The following is a 22,786-nucleotide window of genomic DNA, read 5'->3' as shown; positions in this document are numbered from 1 at the left end:
AAAAGCCCCCAATAAAAGCACAAATTAAGGAGGGAGGATGGAGACAGCCACTGGGAGAGTAGGTGTGAACCAGGTAGCCATCTGATTGGGTGACCACTACAGCAAACTCAGGAAATGGTAAGCCTGATGCTATACACAATGTAAACAGAAGCCATCTTAGATATTGGAGCAGAGAAGTGATCATTTTAGCTAAGAAAAGATCATTTTATGTTATTTTGAACTAATTGATTAATTTAGTTGCTCATTTATTAACAATATCTTGAAGTAAGTTACTACATATAGGATAATTTTCTGAATAACTGTAATTGACTCTTCCAAATATTAAGATTTTTATCTTGAATTTTATCTAAAATATGTTATTTTTATGATGGAATGTAAACATTAAAAAAAATTCAAGATCACTTGTTATGAAAATAAAATATCATGCTTTGTTGTAATATGCTGATACTCTCAGGAACAATTTTGGTGCTTAAAACTGCTTAAGCCTTTCACTCCAAGGCCCAGAGGACATCTTTTGATTAACAGTTGTTACTCCTCATTATTCTCATTTTTCTGCATCAAAAAAATCCCTTCTTATCATCGTTCATCCTACTTCTAATTGCCGAGTATTGAACATCCAGATAATTAGTGACTGTGAGTAAAATAAGGTTTTCAGGGTGTATTTCACAGGGAAAAATGGATTGGCTTTGGTCCAAAGAATTATTAAAGGTGTTCAAGGGTTTGTTCTTCAGGTCCACAGAAGTGGTTTGGAAAGTTAGAAGCCAACCTCTGCCTGAAATCCAGGTACTTCAGAACATTGAGTCAAGAAGTATTAAACCTCATGGTGCAATCAAAGATCACTGAAGCACTGAAAGTTTCTAATCTAGTTATTAAAACACATTTTTTGATAATTAACTACATAGAGAATATCATCAAGCTTTAAACTTGCATATATAATAGGAATTCAGAAGAAGTATGTGAGACTACTTGCAAAGCGGCGAGTAGTTTATTTGGCCCAGGTTATATTGGTTATTGAATTTCTTGACTAGATTTTCTGAAGAAGTGTCAACCAGATTAAGAAAATCTTGACTCTAAGACAGATCATATAAGTGATCGACAAAGTAGCTACGAAACAGAAACCTCTCACAGTCAAGACAGCAATACTTACTGACACTTCACTGGTTTCCACAGTTTCTCCTTACGGAGGCTTTGATTCTGCTGTTGACCAAAGTCCTGACGGTCGTGGCACCAACAATGTATCCATGGGAAGTGACCAAGAAAGATCTTCAAGAACACGTGTGCTCTCTTTACATGTTTCACAGTCTTCAGAAAGATTTGTGATATTACCATCCTTCACCTGTAAACATAAAGCACGTGGCCTAGTATTTTCAGTAGCAAACGCTCAGATACTTGAAGAATTTAATCAAATCCATGACTGCACATTCTTAAAAGAGGAACTATGTGTTGAAGGGAAGGTCAAGGAGGAAAGGAGAAATCCAGAAGAGCTCTCTTCCTTGTTTGCTCCTTCTGAAAACCTAGTGGGCATACAAAATATTTTCTTGTCATGTGATTAAAAGAGGAAATATGTGATAAAACATCAAGATTAACACAAGGTAAAAAGAATGCAGTTCCTACACACACTAACTGCCTGCCATTCTAGGAGATAAAACCTGTGCCCCTGCCAAGGCGTTAAGTCTCTACAGCTATGTAAACTGCAAAGAGTTTGCAAAGGAACAAATCCAGGACATAACCCCCTTGAGAACAACAAAGGGGATACTTGTCCAGACAATCACATTGTATCACGCCACTTCACAACTTATAATGAGTCTAGAAAAAGAGGCATGATTTTGGCATGACCCAGTCCTGTTACTCTCATTCCAGAAGGCAAGGCAACCATATCCTTATTTTCTGGTTTACATTTCATCTGCTTGAATCCACCTAGGGAGACATTGACAAACCTGTTAAATCAAACTAAGCCAATCAGTGCAGGGCAGCCAAATAACTTACAACATCCTAAAAAATATTAGTGTTTTGCTATTAACTACAAAACTTATTAGCAATCTATCAAGACCTGATACTTAATGTTAGGGATTTATCTAAGCACCATTTCCTTTTCTTCCCCCTATTATCTCACTGACAATTGGCTTCTAGCATAGAGAGTTTGAAGAACTTTTGTTGTGTTTCCTGTATATTTAGTTCACGATGCTGTAGCTTAAGTTGTAAGATATTTTATATACCTTACAAATACAAATATATAAACCCAAAGCTCTTAGAGTGAGAAGCAGAATTTTGCAGATAAAAACACATGTAGGTAGATAGGTAGATAGGTAGGTAGATGGATGGATAGATGGAGGCTGGCTGGACAGGTAGGTGGATAGACAGACAGCTGATTGATTTGCCTTTGGCCACTAGGAGATCTAGAGGATAATCTTCCATTCCTAGATCTTCCAGATTTACCCATCAGACCAAATATTTGTAACCTGCACATTGAAAATAGCTACAATATGCAAAGAGCCATATCTGACATCTACAAAGTTAATAAAGCCGTATCTAAAGTTTCAAAACATGTCCATTTCATAGATTTTTTCCCCTGGCATTCTTGAGTTTGCCTAAATTTTGCCAGATTTAACACAATTTTAGTTTTAGGTTTGTATATATTTGGACTCAAATTTTTCTGTTTTAGGTGAACCTGGTAAAATTTACCCCATTGCCTATATTTACAATGTGAAGTAGTAAAGGCCACAGCAAATTATAAGATTTAAAAAATGTACCATAAGAGATTTATTGTATACTATTTATTCTTATTTCCTGCTATTCAAAAGATTAGAGGAGAATTCAGAAGACCAAAGTCACAACTTTTTTTTTCTACGAGCTTCTTTTTCCTGCCTTCTGCCGTTTGGTCTCTCGAACTACTTACACTGATGAAAATATGGGAGGAAAAATAGATTACTCATTATCTCAGTACTTCAAAGCAGAAACTCTGCAGCTCAGTAACCCTTCTCCTGCTAAATAGTGAAGAGTGTTTATCGAGATAAGGATTAGTTATATATGGCCCAAAGCCACTGGTGAGGAGCCTATAAACTAGTTAGAGTCAGAACTAACCTACAGTAAGCAATGCATTGCCAACTGAAGGCAATTCATTTGCTTTGGAATCAGGGGCATTGGTCGGGCCAACAAGCTCTTATGAAAGTTATGGAGCTGCCTGGTGGATGTTTGCTGTAAAGCCACTGCCCACTTCCGCGTGCTGCCAAGTCACTGAAGTACCTGCACAAGGACTCCTGGTTGTAATGTTTGAAGGATTATCTTCTATCCAGAAGCCATGCTGTATTAGTCAGCTAGGGCTGACATAACAAAACATCACAGACTGGGGGCCTTGAACAACAGAAATGTATGTTCTCACAGTTCTGGAGACTGAAGTCCAAGGTCAAGATACTGGCAGAGTTGGTCTCTGGTGAGACCTCTCTTGCTGGTTTGTACATGGTCACCTTTTCACTGTCCTACATGGCCCTTCCTCTGTGCTGAGAGAGAGAGAGAGAGACAGACAGACAGACAGACAGAGAGCGAGAGCTCTCGTGTCTCTTCCTCTTCATACAAGGGCACCAGTCCTACTGGATTAAGTGTTATGACTTCACTTAACTTTTATTGCCTCCTTATAGGCCCTGTCTCCAAGTGCAGTTATACTGGGGGCTAGGACTTCAACATATGAATTTGGGGGGAATACAATTCAGCCCATAACACACAGCTTCAGTTTAGAGAGTTAAGGAAGAATAACACCACCGAAAGGTTATGACTTGGCCCACAAAGTTTAGGCCCTTGTGAGTTCCCTGGGGAAAAAAATCAGTTCCCCTCACCGAAGTATGGTTTAGTTTTATATCTCTGGCTTCTATTGAAGTTTGCTACAAGGAATAACCACATGAACTCTTTCTACCTATTTTTGAGCATACTGTCCATTCTGAAAATTCAGTTCCATCTACAAAACTCTGTATAAGAATTGTCTTTTAGAATTTAGTGCCACGGGCAAAAATTGTCTTCCATGAGAACTTCCTATAATTCCTAAAAATCCCAAGAATCTCATACTATAATATTTTCACTTTTTCTTCTAGTCTGGCAGGCAATTTTGGATCATATTGGAAGCTCAAACATAGCAAACGGATTAACTATTTGTATTTATAATCATCTTCTTACATTGTTTGCTTTTTACCCTAATTCTCTGATTTCTTTTTTAGTAACAATTCTTTTACTATGCTGTTTAGCTTTTTAAAGCTAACACCTGGCACTACAAGTATTTTCATGAGATTGAACCAGATTTTTAAAAAAATCAGATGGCAGCTATTGAGTTCTGTGAAAAAAATACCTGGAAAATTAAAAGAGAATAACCACCAAAAAAGAGAATCCTGATTATCCTTTAAGTTTTCACTCACCATACCCAGGAAAGTGAACACCTAGCAATGAATATGAAAATAAAACTTAAAAAGTAGCAAAACCCATTTAAAAGTGGAAGACAGAGATTCCCGCAGAGTAAATGGATAATTTTGAGCCATTATAGGCAAATTAATTTTCACACTGGTTGCTAGTTTTTAAAATTAACCACTCTCTTAGTAATAGTTGCTAGGAGATGAGCCCTTCCCTGTGGCTGATGTGAGCCCACTGTTCTCGGCACTGGACCTCGCTAAGACGGAGCACGCTGCTGGATGGCGCAGTTTAAAGATTAAACAAAAGCAGCAGCAGCGCATCCAGGAGCAAAGGACAGATGCCCTTCTGGGTCTGCACATGTACCAGGATGTGACTTCAAGGCATCTCCCTGATAAGATTAATGCCTAAGAAAAAGCTGAGCTTTTTAAGTTTTAGAAAGAACTGTAGTTTCTGGAAAGGGAGTTTGTAAAAGGAGAGGTCCAAAGAATCAGGCACAAAAATGCTTAGTTCTTTTATTATGGTACAAAAATAGTGCCTTCAAGTAACACGTTGCACTGTTGTACAAATGTTTTGCACATGTTGCCCAAAAGTCCAGAGGATGCCTTTATAAAATATCAGCAGCATGTGTTAAGATAATATTTAAACTCTGTCAATCAGGTGTGGATGTCAGAAAACACTATGTTTTGGACCTGCTGAACAAATGAAAACTAATACAAAAAAGGGTATTCTGGGTAAGGTCTTCCAGAAATTCTTCACAAATAGGACAGACTTCCATAAAAACTGTCTTGTATTGTGGTCTCAACTGAATGAGAAAAATAATTAATTAAAGCAACTTACATTCCTATAGAGGAGTGATGGGAGTTCTCTGGAAAAATAAGTTTTTACAAACCCGGTGAAAAAGACTAGGCTAAAAACCGGTATGGAAAGTTAGATCAAGATGGAGACTGAGCACAAGCACCTACTTTCCCTGTTGAAAGCCCTCTGAAAGGATAGGAGACACTCATTCTCATTTCTTGCTGGTGGGAATGCAAAAATGATGTAGCATTTTGGAAAGGTTTGGCAGTTCCTTATAAAGTTAAATATACACTTAAGTTTGGACTGGATGTTTGCGTGCCCCCAAAATTCATATATTGAAGCCTAATCTCCAACCTGATGATGACGCAGGTAAGGTCTTTGGGAGGTGATTAGGTCATAAGGGTGGATTCCCTTAAAAAAGAGACTCCAGAGAGATCCCTCACTCCTCCTGTCGTGTGAGAACATGGTGAGAAGACAGCCTTCTGTGAACCAGGAAGAAGGTCCTCACCAGGCATAGAACCTGCCAGCACCTGACCTTAGGCTCCCCAGCCCCCAGAACTGTAAGAAATAAACTTCTGTTGTTTATAAGCCGCCCAGTCTCTGGAATTTTATTATACCAGCCCAAACAGACTAAGATAATATGTTAGTTTCTTTTTCCACATGCCATGACAGAAAAGGCAAGAATCTCAGAAAAAACTGTTGTTCATCTGTTTAGCAAACTCACATCTCACACTGCACTGCCACTGCACAGTGGCACTTACAACATATTAGTGTTCCCCGTTTATAATTGTCTATTTCTCTTATTAGAGCATCAACTCTGTGAGGGAAAAAAATTGTAGTTACTCTGTTCACTGCTGTATCCCCAGAACACTAGCAAAAACTTGACAAATTTGTTGAATTGAATGACTCAATTCCAATGTAAGTGGTGAGGTACCCCATCTGAAAGAGTGGCTACATCATCATTGCACCCCATATCCATCTTACCTCCACTCACGGTAGTAACCTAAGTGAACATTTTACAAATCAGCTCATCACCTAGCTCACCCTCCTTCAGAGGAAGTTAGTGATCCCTATTTAATATAGTGATTCAGTACGAGGAGTAGTAGAAATGTGCCAAATTAATCACATACTCATATTAATTTTTGAATAGCTTTCAAATGGAACTCTGGAAAGAAAGCCTCAAATTGTATATAGTATTTATTTTCCCAGTATTCCTTGATCTGGCATTATGGAAAACCCAAGGCTCAGTTAAGCAATTTCTGAGCATTAAACAACATGAAGCTTTTAAAAAGATCTATTTTGGTTGGAATGTTTTAAGAAAAACTATAGGCAAAATCAACTATTGAAAAAGGCACAGTTGTATGAGTATATAAGGATGTCTTGCCCTTGTTACTAAAAAGTCTTAAAATTGCATTTCTTTTTCAATGATTGAGGACTATTTGGAAAGTGGAGATTTGGGTAGATCAGGAACAAAAATTCTGGACCCAAATTCAGCCACAGAAAAGATAGTGAAGTAATTACCATTTGATTGCTATGTGATGATAATCCAGGTGGAATCATTTAATGGTCCCCTCTAGTTTCCAAATGATCAGGGGCAGCATTTTAAAACTTTATGCTTATATTTGTTATAAATTATCCAATCTTCACTAATTATCTCAAAAAAGAAGTTCTGCATAGAAAATAAAGTACCTTTTCTGTAGCTGGGGCAGTGGGTTCTTATCCCTATTTGGGGACAGAGATTCTTTAATAATCTGAAAAAACCCTGGACTCTTCCCCAAGACACACACACACACACACACACACACACTTTTGTGTATCACTTTAAAAGTTTATAGTTCCCCAAAGGCTCTCCATAGATGACTGCTCATCTGTTCATTAAATTCATGGTTTTAGAACTACTCTGGGGGAGTTCGGGGAGAGGAGGACGGGAAAGCCTGAGGAGGCGGTGAGGAAGAAAGGCCACCCACCAGCCTCTCTCTTCAGTTGGAGTGGTGACACAGTAACCCCTTTTATATACTGACTTTTAGGGAACATTATTTGGTCAAAAAAGGTTCTACTAGAAAATACATTTGAGAACCTGGGAACTGGACCAGGAAATCTACATCTGGTTTATCACAAGAATGACCTGGGGAGGTTTGTTTTAAAGTAATACTTTACTAGCTCTCACACTGTAGCATTTATTGGATGTTTTCTGTATATTGGTCTTACCTCACTCAGTTAGACTGAAGGCTTTTATAGAACAGTGTCTACTATCCAGCTGATAATACTTTGAGGGCCAAGACGCTCTCTGGGGTCTGTTTTGTAAGGGCATTGATTCCATTCACAAGGGCTTCACCCTCATCATGTAATTGTCTCCCCAAAGTCCTACCTCCAAACACCATCACACTGGCCATTAGGATTTAATATAGGAATTTGGAGGGAACACAAGCATTTCTAAAGAAAAGTAGCAACAGCCACTCTCCTAGAAATCTGTGGCTAATACAATCAAAGGTAGATCTTAAACTCGCATGTTATGTACAGGCTCCATTGTCAGATCATTAGAGTTCAAATCCTGATTCCCCAAGTTTTAGCCATGGGAACCTGGGCTAGTTACTACGCTTCCCCCTGCTTGGGTTTCCTCATCTATAAAAGAGGGTAATAATGGTACCTAGCTCATACGGTTGTTGGGAAAATCAAATAAATTAATTCATATTAAGTTATTAGAACAGTTCCCAGCTACCGCAGTGTAGAGTAATCATTTAATAAATTTGAGCTAGGAATGTAATGACAGGATGCGAAAAGAGAGATCTGTTCTTTGGAGGAACTTGTGATAAATTGAGAAAAATCATAAATAAAGTAAATTACCTGGGAATGAGTATTAACCTGGATAGGAATAAATATATACCTTCCAAACTGAAAATTCAGGAAATGGAGATTACAGAGCAATGGCAGTAAACTTTTATTGACGAGAAGTCAATCATAAAATAAGCAAAGAGTTCAAATGCCTTACCTGGTAATAAGAACTGAAATGATGAGGACCCCAGCCTAGGGTTCCACTACTTTGTGGCCTGGGTTCCTGTACAGAAAAGGGGAAGTGGCTCGTCTTTTTGAGTTTCATAGAAGAATAAATCTCAGAAGAAAAAGAGAAATTTCATCTCCTAAGGGTGGCAATATCTGAAATACAGAGCTAGGTGGGGTGCTAGTGCTGAAATTATGAAGGTTCCTTCCCCTCCAAAAAATCATTTTGCTCTCGTAATTAGGAGGAGAAAAGAAGAGACCATGCAAGCATCACGCCTGTCTTGTTCACCACCGTGACTTCGGAACCTGGCCCACTGCCCATCTCCTGGCCCGTGTTTGCTCCCTCACCTCTACCTCCAGAAATGGTCACTTACTTCTCCAGAGACTCAGTATTTCAATTTGCTTCTCTAAGAGAAGTCAGTGCGTTCTAGTTCCTTACTATGGCTGTGTAGAAGTTGGGTTTACAAAACATTTTTGCTGAATTGCTCAATTATTTAACATTAATTACTGTATTCCACCTTTTAAAATTATTGTATTTTGTAAGTTTAATTTGTCACGTAGTAGAACTTCCTCTCCAGAAATTTTAAGTTATCAGTGGTTTACACAAGTTTCTTAAGTGTCTTGTTTTCTGTAATTTGTTCCTTTTTTGCCTTTTTCTTTAAGTCATAAAATAATTGTAAGTAAGCATGCACAAGTGCAATACATGACACCAAATATGTTTTCTATTCCCCAATGAGCAGGAGAGATTCACTATCAAACACTTCAGTCCTCTTGACACCTTCAGCACTTAATTCTAATTCCAAGTGAGTTTCTAAGCCTAAAATCTTGACCCTACCTTAAATGTTCCTTTCTCAATTGAGAACATAAAACAATTTGGCCAACATGCAGAATGCTAGGCTAGCTGTGATTTTGAAGAAGGAAAAAAATTTTTTAAGCCTGTGAGCCCTTAAAAGTGAAAGGTTTAAAATAATCACTTGCATCATTCAATCTCCTATTTTTACTTTTACCCTCCTTTGCGGGGCAGAGATGCAGGCAGGACAGAGGTTGTATATTTCTTGGGTTCATCAGTATTGTGGTTTTAATACTGTTACAACTTTAAAAAGCTACTGTGCTTCTAAAGCTTCTGATCAGGGGCTTTTTGTCCCTAGAGTTTTAAAACTTAGGGCAAATGGTTTTCTCCAACGCCGCTTAACTCAAATATGAAACAGGAAACTGTGATGTCGTGTCTAGTAAACCATCAAAAGCACTCTGTTTAAAACAGAGAAATTAAGTGAGCTCATTGCTGCTTTCAAATACCTTACTTTTTGGCAGAACACTTATCTATCTAGGAGTCATTGTAAAAGGTTAATTAAATAAAATCAAATTAGGGTCATCACTTCTTCTTAAGTGTCTCAGTTGTTTCAGCAAACGAGTTCTTTCATCGGAAAAGATGAAAGATGTCAGCGTTCTAGCATGAGGATGATACAAACTGAAGAAGTTATTTTGCTTATGACTCCAAAAGTTTCTTCAACCTATGGAACAAAAGAATAATAGAACTTGAACATTCTAATAGTATCGTTGGGGCAGGACTATGTTAACGTGGATAAAACTTCGTGGAAGTACCCAGAGCTAATCACAACTGTGTGCAACCGGGCAGCCATTTAGAGCACTTAAGGAAAACAAAATATTTCTCTGAGGCTTTGACATGGTAAACATACAAGTTCACTGTCTAAACATTAAGTCATATTTTAAATGGATACTTTAAGTAATCACTTCCTGTACAACCGGAATGAAATATACACTGATTTTAATGACGGTGATAATAAAGTTGGTTACATAATCCCAAGCCAGTGACCATGGGGAAAAACTATGAGCATTAGTCTTCGGAGACAAAGTTTCTTAAGGGAAATTATTAGCCCCATTAACGTGGTTAACATAAAAAGTAGGCGCCGGGCAAGAGAGGGAACAGTGACCTCGCTCTCACAGCAGAGCCGCGGTTGACATTTTCTTAAAAGTGCTTTCTTACCAGGATTATTTCGCTGTAATTATTGGCAATATCAAGTAATTATAGTTTATTTTAAATAAAAATCCTGTATTCTTGCCACCGAGCCTTTACGCCTTCACTGGTGACCCCAATTTTCTTAGTTTTCCTCCAATAAACGTGCCTAGCTAGTAAGTACTGGACAGCTATACAGGACAACCTTGAGTTTTTCCCTTCTTAACTCTCTGAAAAGACAGTTCACCTCTTAGATGATAGAAAAAACAGAAGTAAATGAAATAAAATACAAACTCTGGTTCATTTCAGAGTGACTATTTTCTGAAAGATCCCTCCGGTCTATACTGTATTTTGGAACCAAAATCTCTCTTCTAAAAGATTCAGTGAATAATAGAAGGGAGAAGAAAAGGAGAGGCATACTTCTGAAATGTCTAATTTTTTTTTTTTTAAGAAGGTAAAGCAAGTAAGACATAGGTAAAGAGAGTATGCAGAGAATTGTTAAAGCCCCTTTGTAACTAAGCACTGAGTAGCAGGATTGTGTGTGGTTTATATTTTCTGCTTCATGCTTTTTCTAAATTTTCAAAAACAGTGTTACAATAAACATATTACTTTTATCAGCAGAAAAGAGACTTAAGTGCTTTCCTATTTCCGGTTGCCAGGTCAGCCTCCTGATCCAGCTCTTAGTGGAGATCAAGAGCTTACACTTTTTGTTAAGCCCACAGCCCTGGCACAGCGCTGCACACGGTCTGGGCGTGCAGCAAGTCTGGGCTGACGAACTAATTGATGTAGGGCTCCTTCACCTTTGTACACCTCTGCACTTAAAACACTGTTCTCCAGGGTGTCTAAACACACTTAGAAAGAGCTGCTCTGGTTTTAAGCGGTATATAAATTCTCTACTAAAGCAACTTCTCCATATTCATCATCTCTAAAGAGCAGATGAGTAAGGTGACATTTTCATGCTGCTAGCTAGAAGTGGCTTGGAACAAAAAGCCACTAACTTTGGGTTTAGAGTTATGTTCACTCTAAAAATAAGTTACTTGGGGATCTCAGACATGACCCAGTCTTCAGATTTTTATCAAGAGCGCTCCCGACACATTACAATTATAGATGTAAAGTTTAAGTATTAAAATTGAGATTTTTTTTTTTCCCCAAACGAAGCCTCCACCTTCTTTTGGCAACAATGGCGGGAAAGAGATGGCCATAATCTCCTCAAGGACAGAGCTCCCCCACTGGCTTTTTATCCTTAGTGGGTCAGCCCGTATGTGGGGCAGACTAAGTATTTTATAACTGCTGAAGATTGAATAAATCAATTAGCCTGTCAGCACGGCTATAAACCTACTTTGTCATGAAGTGGACATAATATGTTTCAGGAAGAGGGTAGTCTAAAAAATTATTTATTCAGGGTAGAGTATTAAAATAAAAACCCTATCACTGCCAAATATACAATAAAAGGAAGGACAAGATACACTGTTTTCTACACCATGTCAGGCATCTAAGACCATTTCATAAGAATATCTGTAGCTAATGATGAAATATGATGGCAAAACTTTTTAAGCTGGCATTATTTTAACAAATAGGTGGATTCTAGAGTTGAATGTAGAGAACATAAAAAATTATCTTGAATAAGTATCAAGTGATGAAAATTGTTCCCCTCATAAAACAGATAGAGATATAATAAATGCACCCTTAAGCAAACTGCATGGCTTAAAGTGACACAGTTTCTTTAGCATCTCTAAGGCGGGCTTTCTTGCTTATCCATCAGTGTTTTAATACTATTTGTTTTTCTTCTACTTTTTAAAAGTTTTGTGCTCAGTCATATATGTGACCCAGATATTCAATGCCACCTTGCTGATGCTAAGACAGTTATTGTATCCATAAAACCACTGCACAGTGTCTAAATCAGCAGCTGAATATGTTCTTCTACCTTTTATCAGCTCTAAAAAAATGCAGAGCAAACATTATCTATTGTTAATTACCTGTAAAGTAGGGCTTTAGCCACTTCCCCTGTTTCTAAGAGCCCTGAAGTGAAACCTAAAAGAAGTCACCCATTGTTTTCCACTGTGCAAGGGCCAGGAGCAAACAGGGCTCAAATTGCAGCTCTGAAAGGCCACAGGAAATTGGCATACCACTAATCTGCACTCAACTATTCAGAGAAACAAAGCCCACATTCCTGCTGAAAAACGCACCAGCAGAAACCCAAGGCAGATCTGTTCAGTAAGGACCACGGAATAAATCTGCAGAAATAAAAGTGTTAATTAGAGTGCCATGAGACCTGGCTCTAGTTTCCTAGCTCTGAGAGTAACAGGCGTCATTTAGATTTCTACACAGTCTTCCCAATTTTCCCCCAAAATGAGACTATAGAATTAGAATCCTTTCCACTTAATAATTTGAGCAGGGATGGGGCTGGAGGTGACAATGTTATCAGAGGCCAACGATTCACTACAGATAGCTGAGTTATAGTAAACTAGTATAATAAAATAATCAAAATCTAAAGCAATTTAAATGTGCTTTGTGTATTTGGGCTACATACATTCCTTGTAAATGCAACAACATTTTTTCTAAACCATAGGAATGGAATGCAATTAAGAAATTGGCCAGATTATCTTTCATAAAACACAGCACAATTTAGAATGAAACTCCCTCCAAAATCCAAGCATGAAAGTAGGCATTGTTTTTTTCATCTGGATGCTTCACCACAGCAAAAGTCATGGGCAGAACACTGATCGGCTGGTGTGGCAGACCCACTTATTCTTACACAGGGGGCAGAATGAACTGACAGTAAGGGAAGTTAGGTCTTAACCTTACCAGGAAATGGGAAAACCATGTTTCTTCCTTGTGTCAAACTTCCTCATCTATAAAACTGGGCTAATAATTTGGTCCCTCCTCATCTCACAAGCTTGTTGAAATACCATAATTTTATATACCTTGGTACTTACAAAAATGTTATGTTCAATGTAGGATTTGAGAAAGAACTTAAATTGCATAGTATCATAAATCTCTGCAAAGAGCATTCAAAAGCATGCAGAGCCATTGTACATTTGAAAAAAGGGATGCTTTGAAGAGTTTCGTGCCCAGGCCAAGTTCAGCCAGAAGAGTGAGCAACTGTTTCATGTCCAGGAGAAAGAGCATTATTAGCACCTAAGGAGCTGAGAAAGGTTCTGGCATCCTCCAAGCCTCCCAAGTCAACTCAAGATGAGTTGCTCCTAAGGAAACTTCTACTCTTAATAGAAAGGACCAAGTGGTTTGCATTTTGAGTAACTAAGAATAGACAGGTAAAATGAAGGAGTAAGTAATTCTAGGTACTCCCATGTCAGGACCTGTCTAGGATGTCAGAGAGAGTGCATTGCTACAGCAGGAGGAAGGTAGGATGATTCAATGACCTCTAGTGTCTGTCCCTTCTAGAGCCCGGACTTTACACCCCCAGTTCTTAAAACTATTCTCTTCTGGAAACTTGAACATTATCAGTGATATTACCAAAATTCTCTGCAGCAAATAATTCCATAATTTCTTAGAACTCTGTTTGCTAGTATATGCAAGACTAAGACAAATTAAAGCAAGTTACAGATCACATCAGAATATATATTTTATTAATATAGTAAATGTTCCTCTGGTTAGAAAAACAAGATATAAATATGGGCTTTTACGACTTGATTGGAAAATGCAGGAAAATATATAAGTATTCTGACTGACTTCTATGGGCAAAGCACCTTTAGGGTCCAGGTAAATCAACAACATAATCTCAGTCTCAAAAGAATTACGATACCAAAGGAGAAACAAGACATAAACTTTGGACGGTGGCAGAAAATGCCACCTCAAAATATGCCACTTTAGCATAAGGATTATATTGAGCTAAAAGCACTGAAGGACAGCAGGTCCAAGAAGGGAGCTCTGACCTCCCCTTTTCTTTCTGAAAGCAGGAGATAAAACTCCCATGTGAAAGATGCCCTCCGTGTGCCGGGAGGAAAGGAACATTCTTATCGCCAGAGACAGAGTGAGGTCGAGACAACTCTGTACAAACAGACTTTGTTAAAATATCTCAACTTCCTTTAGTCTCTTCGTATACTTAGTTACTTCTCCACAACTGTGTCTCTTTGTTCACTCTAGTCTATAAACACTTAGGCTTGGCCACATCTTTGGGTCTTCATTTTCCTATGGGGTTCCCAGGTACATGTAATAATCTGTATGCTTTTCTCCCGTTAATCCATTTTATGCCAATTTAATTCTCAGACCCAGTGAGAGACCTTAAGATGGTAGCAGTAAAGTTTTGCCTCCTCTCCAACATTAAAAAGTAGACATTAAAAGTAATGAGCAGTTTATACAATGCTGTTACTAAAGAATTTCTGGGAGAGATTATTTTGGCATGACTTAGAGAAGTAGGGTTTAAACCCAGCTATAAAAGAATAGGATTAAAAAGGTAAAGGCAGTCCCTAAGGTCAGGATTTGAAGGCGTGATTCAGGGACAGAGAGCGAACCAATTCCACTGGATAGAAGATTCATGTTGCAGAAGAGCAGGAGAGAAGGGCGAAAGGGCAGGCTGGGAGTCCGAGAGCACAGCCGTGAGTGCCCAGCGCACGCGTTTTATCTTAAACCCATAGTTAATGTGAAGAGTGATGGCAAGGGGAGAGGACAAGGCAGACGGGAAAGAGAAAACGTGCGGCTTCCAAAAGACGTGCAGTCTGATGGACTGGAAAAGATTAATTTTTAATATGGTTATTTGTTATGCAGTCATGCTGTGTAGGCCAGTAACATCATATGATAAATGACACAAATGTTTCCAAGTGTAAATCATCATATTCCAACGAGGCAGCCACCAGCAGACACACATTTTCCATTGGGTCAAAAGGACCCAACATTTTATTTGCACACAAAAATACAGTTCTGTGTTTTTTCCCCTTGAGAAACTGTCCCATAGGTAACATCTGAACAGCCTGTCGTGAAATCACCGCCCTGCGCTCTGCGCTGGCTGCGGTTGACTTAGTCATTTGTTGTGCCGTAGGAAGGAGGTGACAGTTACTGCTTGGATACGTTTGTAGGGCATAACCTCAAAGGAACTTCCTCACGCTTTATAGTAGAAAGGAATAAATGTTTGTTTTGAAGATAAGCATGGGTAAGTGGGAAAAAATGCTCAAGGGCAAATACTTCTGGAAAAAAATGCTTTATGAAAGAATGTTGGGTTTTGTTTTTTTTTTTTTTTTTTCAAGAAAGGCAAGTTCCAGCAGACCTTTTTTGTTGTTGTTGTTCAGGAGAACTGCCTCCTTTTCTTCTTTCCAAAATTTGCCAGATTTTACAATCCATATGAAGCATATTTTCCCTAAGGATTAAGAGCTTCCCCCCAATTAAAATTTGTGCTTAAGGAATTAAGGGACTACATAGTACCTACTTCAGTGCCAAGGAGAAAAACAATCGCTTTGTCTACACAGGACATGAAGAAGTGTGGACTTGCACACTTGGCTTTTTTTTTTTTTTAACTAAACTTTTGAAATCAAGCAGTGCCAGCTTCCCTCAAATTCAAGTTATTCTGCTTTATAATGATCACCTCTCAAAAAAGCATTTCCAAGCCTCTACATGTGCCACATACCACCTATCAAATGTAGAAAATGTTTAACTCCAATGTTCTCATTTACAAGCATTTCAAACTGCAAGGGGAAAAAAATGACCAATTCCAAAATCCAAATTATTCTGTTCTTCATTTTGTGCAGCTTCTGCAAGAATTTGGGTTTCATTAAGCCAGCCTATTGCTATGGTATATTCTATTTAGGAATTCTACGTCAAACTCCCAGGCTTCAAGTAGAGGCAAGGTCTATATAATGGAAATAGTACAGGAACTTTAGAAGTAGTTTTCACATCTTCTTCTCATTCAGCTGGTTCACTTTCCTATCAGCTGTTTATCCATAAGTCATTTCATCTCTCTGGGGTTCAACTTTCTTTACTTTAAAATGAAGAAAAGGAACTAAGGAGTCTTGAAGGTCCCTCCCAGTTCTGACTTTGAGAGGCTTCCCTACTCTCTAATCATAATTCCCAATCACTTAATATATGTATTCCCCAACCACCCTTCTTCCTTTGACCATCATCGTCACTACCTTCTCTGAGTTTGACAGAGAAAAATACAGAGAATGAGGGAAAACTGAAGTTGTAAATAGTGTTTTTAAGATACTCCAAGGCTTCCAAATGTAATGTCTGGGGTGGGGTGGGGGGTGTAGAGGGAGGGGTGGGGGGTGTTTTAATGTTTTCTGATAATCAGGAGAAAATGGTTGGCTTGCTGAAATTCTTATTCTTGAATTTGGTATTTCTGACAACAGAGTTCAGATACGTAATTCACTTTTCTGGGTGATATACAGTGAACTCTGTCTAGGGAGCTGGGTGGAAGAAAGAATTAATAATTAAGTTTGTTTGATTTTTCAAAGCCTTTGATTCTCTTTTCTGCCTTCCGTCCACTTCATTACTCATTAACTGTTCTGGGAAAGATGTGTGCTAAGGGGAAGAAAAGATTCTCCAACCTACACAATTAGTAGAATGTTCAGTGTGGAAAATTTTGGTCTCCTTATGCATTTATTTATACAAATGTCCCCTCTGCCTTTAAGTTACCAGGTACTTACGGACCAGTTATGAGTCGGTCCAGTGATTAGTCACTTAGATCCCTCCTCCCTCATCTTCCTCAACCAATCATCTCAAACCCATCCTTCCTTTCAGTCTCCACTGTCCCTGTCACATTAATCACCCTGACCATTCTATTAACCAACTAGCTGGTCTCCCTCTTGGATGGCAGTCTGTCCTCCACAGTGCTACCTGAAGAATCTTTGAACTCTCATCTGGTCATGCCACTCTCCCGTTTATAACCTGGCCTGTCCGTGACTCCTTATCGCTCACAAGAGAGCACTCAAACCTCCCAGCTTGACATTTCACTTTCCATGACTGGTGCCTGTCCTTCCCACAGACCCCCTCACATGCCAAACATTCTAAATTACTTGCAATTTTCCCACCATGCCAGGATCACTCCTACTAACACGCCTTTGTACTCATCTGAAATGCTTCTCTCTCCCTTGTGCACCTGACGAATTGCCTCTCATCTTTCATGTCTTCTCTATGAAGCCTTCCCCGACTTGCAAAGACAGATGTGGCTGCCTCCTCCCAGAGTGTTTCCACAGCCCCAGTTACCAACCGATACCAATCACATGCTTAAAAACTTATGAATTACTAGTCAAAGACTGGGATCCTCAGTACCTAAAATATTATCGTTAAATAAATGATTAAATGGTTGACAGAGTCAAGCAATTCTTATTTTCTCTCAAAATTGCCAATATTGCTGACATTAGAAATAGTATCAAAGACTCTGCAGAAACAAAAATTCAATTCATTAATCTAAGCATCTTTCTTACTCTGAAGCTTTTAAATCTAGCAAGGCAAGCAACAACAAATATTACAGAGCTCCCACTCTGCTGTAACAAGCACTGTTCTAGGTATTAGACAGTAAGAAGTCAAACTGATAAATTTTAGTTTCATCTTTGTTTTATTTTATCTTCTCTAATTGGATTGTGTTTCTGGTACTGCTAAAGGGCAAAAGCCAAAAAATGGCCAAAGGCAGATACAAAGAGGAAATTACAGGTAATTCCAAAAGCAGGTTTATAAACCACAAAGTAACCAGTGAGAACTCCACAGTCTCTAAATAACTCTGTCACCAGCAGTTTTCTTTATAAAGATAGGCTTCTCTACATTTGAAGAAGGTGGCAGATTCAGGGTGGCCCAAAAGAATAAAATTATTTCTGTTAAATAATCAAATTCATTCACAGCTTCTACTGCACATTTGCAACATACAAACTCTGTGAAAGAGACAGGACCAAGATCTTGGACCCAATCCCTTTGCTTTTCGAAGTGCCTCCAAAGTGTGCAAAAGCTTAAAGAAGGGAATGTGGAAAGCAGAAAGTCTTTTGGCTCTGTGTATTATTTTGACTGAATTGACTGGTTAATCAATTTTCATGAAGATATTTTCTTTATTTAATAACAGATTTTGTTAACAGACCATTTGTGCTATAAATGGAGCACTTCCCATTTGAAAAAAATTCTACTCCATTAGTTCATTCCTTTTTAAGAAATCTTACATTTTTATTGGATCTTAATTAATTAATTTATAATCCACTAACTTAAAAACAAGTTAAAGTGTCTAAAAACATCCTTTCCAAACATAAACACCAGCCTCTAAATTTTCCTCTCCATCTGTGGCATTTTAATACCTAAATTAACAACTCTTCTAACACACTGGACTGTTTTCTCCTCTTCATCCTTTGCTCCCCAAATGTCCTCTCTACCTCACCTCCCCAAGCACAGAGAAACCCCAGATTTCCTCAGCATTTGAAAATGGCCCACCTTCTAAGATCTGACTTGAAAATTCTCTGTCCTTAACAGTCTACCTTTGCTATTTCCATACTCTCTATAAGCCTGCATTTCATCCTCAGTGGAACCTTCATCCAATTCTTCTGGCCAGCCATTTCAGTAAATACTCAGACTACGGCCCTAAAATTCCTCTTTGAAATTCAGTTTCTTAATGGTCCCTTATTCTCTCTCTGCCTTAACTGCCCCTCTAACCAGCTGCAAGGACTGTCTTGATAAAATCTGAAAACCACTTAGTGGCCCACGAAAAAATTCCCGGTTTGCTTCATCAGTTCCCACTGACAATGCATTAGCATCTGCACCTCTAGCCATTCTAGACTCTGCTCCCAGGAACCAGGAACCAGTCTCAGTTTCTGATGCATCCTAACGTTCAAGAGAAGACCATCCTCTATTTACCAAAATCACGGTGCATTTCTACAACATCCCTCTTAAATTCCCATTGTTTTTTTCTTCTCTTTTCTTCTTTCCTCTGGGAGAAGAACCATTCTTGAGAAGGTTAAAATGCCCCTTTGTGCTCCCTCTTCCGGAATTGTGTTCCCTCAGCTCTTTCCTCTGCCCCATCTCTCCATCGCCCTTGTTCTCTTCCGACAAAAAGGCACAGGTTTCTGTTACTCTAAAAATCTTCCTCAGCTGTTACCTGCCTCTAGTTAGTTTCCTATCATCTCAAAACCTCTAGAGTAGTTTAAAGCTGTTACCTGCATGTACTCACCACCCACGCATTTCCTGATCCCATGCGATCTGGTTTTTATTACAATTTCTCCTAAATAGTAAAGACCAAATTTAGCTGGGAGTCTGCACAGCTTCTGACATTTAGTTACTAATTTCCATCTTGAAAGTCTCCTCTGGATTCTAAAACATATCAGCCTTTCGATGCCTATGTTTCTTTGACCACCCTTCTGGCCTACTGGCTCTAAATCCCCATTCTGCTCCCTAAACCAAAGTATGTTCCTCAAGGTTTTGTCCCTAGCCTGCTTTTAATTCCATTCTTCCCCTTAGGAACCTAGGCTGCAGATTCCCCATCACCCTCATGTGGGTGACAGACCATCACCCACCTCTCAAACTTCAGACTTTTTTCTCAGTAACCTACTGGCAACTCACCTGCCCTTTAAGAGTTTATCCCAACAGAACTCATAACTTTCTCACCCCACATACCTCCTAAGCTAATTCCACCCATTTCTTTTAACAGACCTATCATTTTCAATGCTTTCCTCCGTCTCAGACCCACACACAAATAACCGCAGTCCTACAGACTTGCCATTTGTGACCCCTTCTTCCCGTTCCTACTGACCTCCAAGCTAGTTCTGACCCTTCGCGCCTCCACCTTTCTTTTTCTAAATTGGTCTCCTTACCTTAATATCTGCCATTTTAATCTCCCGCAATTCTTCTACACATACCTACAATCCCACACAGAGGGACTGGCTGTGTCTTAGAATCATCTGGGGTGCTTCTAAGACAAACAAAAGCCAAAGCCTCACCCAGGACACAAGTTTTGTTTGTTGTTGTTTTACTCCCAGATGATTTTAACCCACAACTAAAGTTGAGATCCACTGCTAGCCAAACTGGAACTCACTTTTCTTAAACACACACCTTGCTTTCTTACATCAAATTTCTTCAGCTAGTTTGGTCTGACTCCTTTCTTTTGGTACTTATTCCTATGCCTTGGACTACCATTAGTCCACTGTGCTTTAACAAATTTGTTAAACTGATAAATTAACCTGAAACTTTGCTTCAAACCCTCCCCTTACCCATCAACCAACCTCTCCTCTCTTCCAATCATTTACCACAGGTACATAGGCAGCGAGCAGTTTTTTTTTTTTAAGTTTACTTTATTTTGGCAACTAGATCATGACTTTAGGTAAGTAACCTCTCTGAACCTGGCTTTCTCATCTCTAAATTTTAAAAGATGGATTAGATGACCTCTAAGTTTCTTCCTACTACTGAAATTATGATTCTATGATAATTTTACCAAAACAAGGTCTTGGACTACTTACTAGTGAATAATAGAGGTTTCTAGTATATTTTCCAAAATCACCTACTTCAAAACAGTTCTAGGTCCTCTGATGTTTTTGCTATTAGAATTATTGCCATATCTTGTATGATTCAACTCACAGATTGACACCAATCTTTTTAATAGTACAAAACAGAACATTTAAATCTGCTTTTTAATCACTGTAATCCTGATGCAACCAGAATAATGGCAAGAAATGTCATCACACAAGTTCTTAAATCTAGATACCAAGTTACTTTTACAAACTGATCAAATCAATTTGTTCTATACCATACAAACTTGGCCAGCACACATGCTGTTTTCAGATGAAGTTGTTAATTTTAATATTAACATGAAAAATAATCACGGCAATGATGTCGTTTGCTACTTATTCCTGATAGCTAAGTGTAAGTAGTATGTGCAGAAAAACATTCCATGTCCTGAATTATGGTCAAATATATTAATTATGAAGGAAAAACTTTCTGGCAAAGAAAGGCTAATGTACACCATGAAGGCACCAGGCTTGCTGCTGAGAAATGAAGACAGTCCTGTAACTGGTTCTGTGCTAACTGTCACAAACATTTTATCTTCTGAAGCAAGGCCTTTGTTTCTACATTCTCAAAGGAACACATTGAGCTAAAAAAAAAAGCAATTCCCAGATTGCCAGGTAAAATCACCCAGGAAGCTTTTTAAGATGAAGAATACCAATATCCTCCCCTGGAGGTTCTTCGGGTAGAGTAGTCTGAGCTATGACACAGACTTCTCGTTTTTAACTTTTCTAACTAGTGACCTATTTGTTTTCATATATGGTTGAAAAACAAAAAGCAAGTATATTCCAAGATCCATTTCTAGCTCTACAATTCTTCTGCATATGGAGTAATGCACATAGTAGTTGTTCTGTAAATGTAGCAAAATGGCTTAATAATGGTCTGAGAGAACAGCAGAAGAATCAATAGCTTGTCACTGCAGTACATGGCTGTCTTTATCAGCGAAATAACTGAAGCCTTCCAAATGTCAATTTGCCAAAAAGGGAATTTAAAGTTTTGTTTTCAAGATGTTCATAAACACCAAACTTTCTCTTGCAATTAAAAAAAATATATTTATGGTGGGAGATGGGGTAGAGGTTAAGATGAGAATTGTCTAGATACTCTATTTTTTGTTGTTTCAATATTTCAATGTTTGAAAATGGGATTGTACTTTTCTGCTATAGAGTAAAAACAAAAACAAACAAAAAACTAGTCTGAAATACATCACTCTATAAAAAAGGGAAAGATTTAGGAAAAGGAGACAATTAAAAAAATTAATCTTCTGGAAATGAATCCTGAGTTTGGTTCCAGTATCAACTTTAGTGTAAAAACATGGTTAGTTTTTAACTCATTTCCTTTCATTATAACAACTAGTTTTTAATTTTTACTTTTCTTAGTAATGACTGGAATGGTCTATGGTTTGGACTTTGAAAACCATATGATAATTATAACAGGCTATAACTTAAGGATTCATCTTGGGTCTTCCTGAGAAGCAGTACATCTACTTTTTCACATTTCATTTTTCTGCTGGGTTACATTTTGAAACTGTTCACAGGAAACTACTCAATTACAGAAATTCTAGAAATCCTATAGGTTTTATTCACAATTAAATTATCTAAATAAAACTTCTTTGAATGAAAAGAATGGTAGTCAGGAAATATGCTGGAAAGGAACTATTGAACAAAAATACTCACTTGTCAAGATGTGGCAGTTGAGGAAGAGGTGCAAAACTGAAATAAGAAGGAAAGATTAGCCCATCTATTTGGTATTTGTCACTTGGCAGTATCAAATAAATGGCAGTAGCATGGTAAGAAATTCCAGCATTGCTGATGCTTTCCAAGCCTTAGCACTCTGAAATGGTCGTCAGTATTTGGTTCAAAAGCCTAGGACTCATAAGCACTTATGAAGACACTAATATTTTTTCCTTATAGGTTTAAACCATCACAAAGGAGGAAGTTTTGATCAAAGTGTTTATGCTTTGCACCTGACAAGCACACACTGGACGTCTGAACCTCTAACCTATCACTATTTCCAAACACGCGCCTGACATTATGCCCGAGTACATCCAGAGCCCTGGCGGAGCGGACTACCATCTCACTATTGTCATTTTAATGTATTCCACACACAGCCAGAAGTTAAAACTCCACAGCATACCTCATTCTCATAAAAGTTATAAATTTCTTTCAATAAAAGCTGCAGCTTCTTAGTCTGGTTAGCATAGCTACAGAC

The 22,786-nt window shown here is 38.3% G+C and overlaps 1 long non-coding RNA gene across 1 annotated transcript; it reads right to left on the bottom strand.

Annotated features, from left to right (window-relative positions):
• Positions 1-7,463: 7,463 nt before the first annotated feature.
• LOC116667188 lies at positions 7,464-17,214 on the bottom strand. The gene is made up of 3 exons (XR_004323992.1): positions 16,503-17,214; positions 8,500-8,509; positions 7,464-7,474 (listed from the first exon to the last, which is right to left on the bottom strand). It is a non-coding gene; the product is annotated as an uncharacterized LOC116667188 (long non-coding RNA).
• Positions 17,215-22,786: the final 5,572 nt, after the last annotated feature.

Source organism: Camelus ferus, chromosome 2, assembly GCF_009834535.1.
Source record: "Camelus ferus isolate YT-003-E chromosome 2, BCGSAC_Cfer_1.0, whole genome shotgun sequence".
Classification (NCBI taxonomy): Eukaryota; Metazoa; Chordata; class Mammalia; order Artiodactyla; family Camelidae; genus Camelus; species Camelus ferus.
This window is presented reverse-complemented; position numbering and strand designations above follow the sequence as displayed.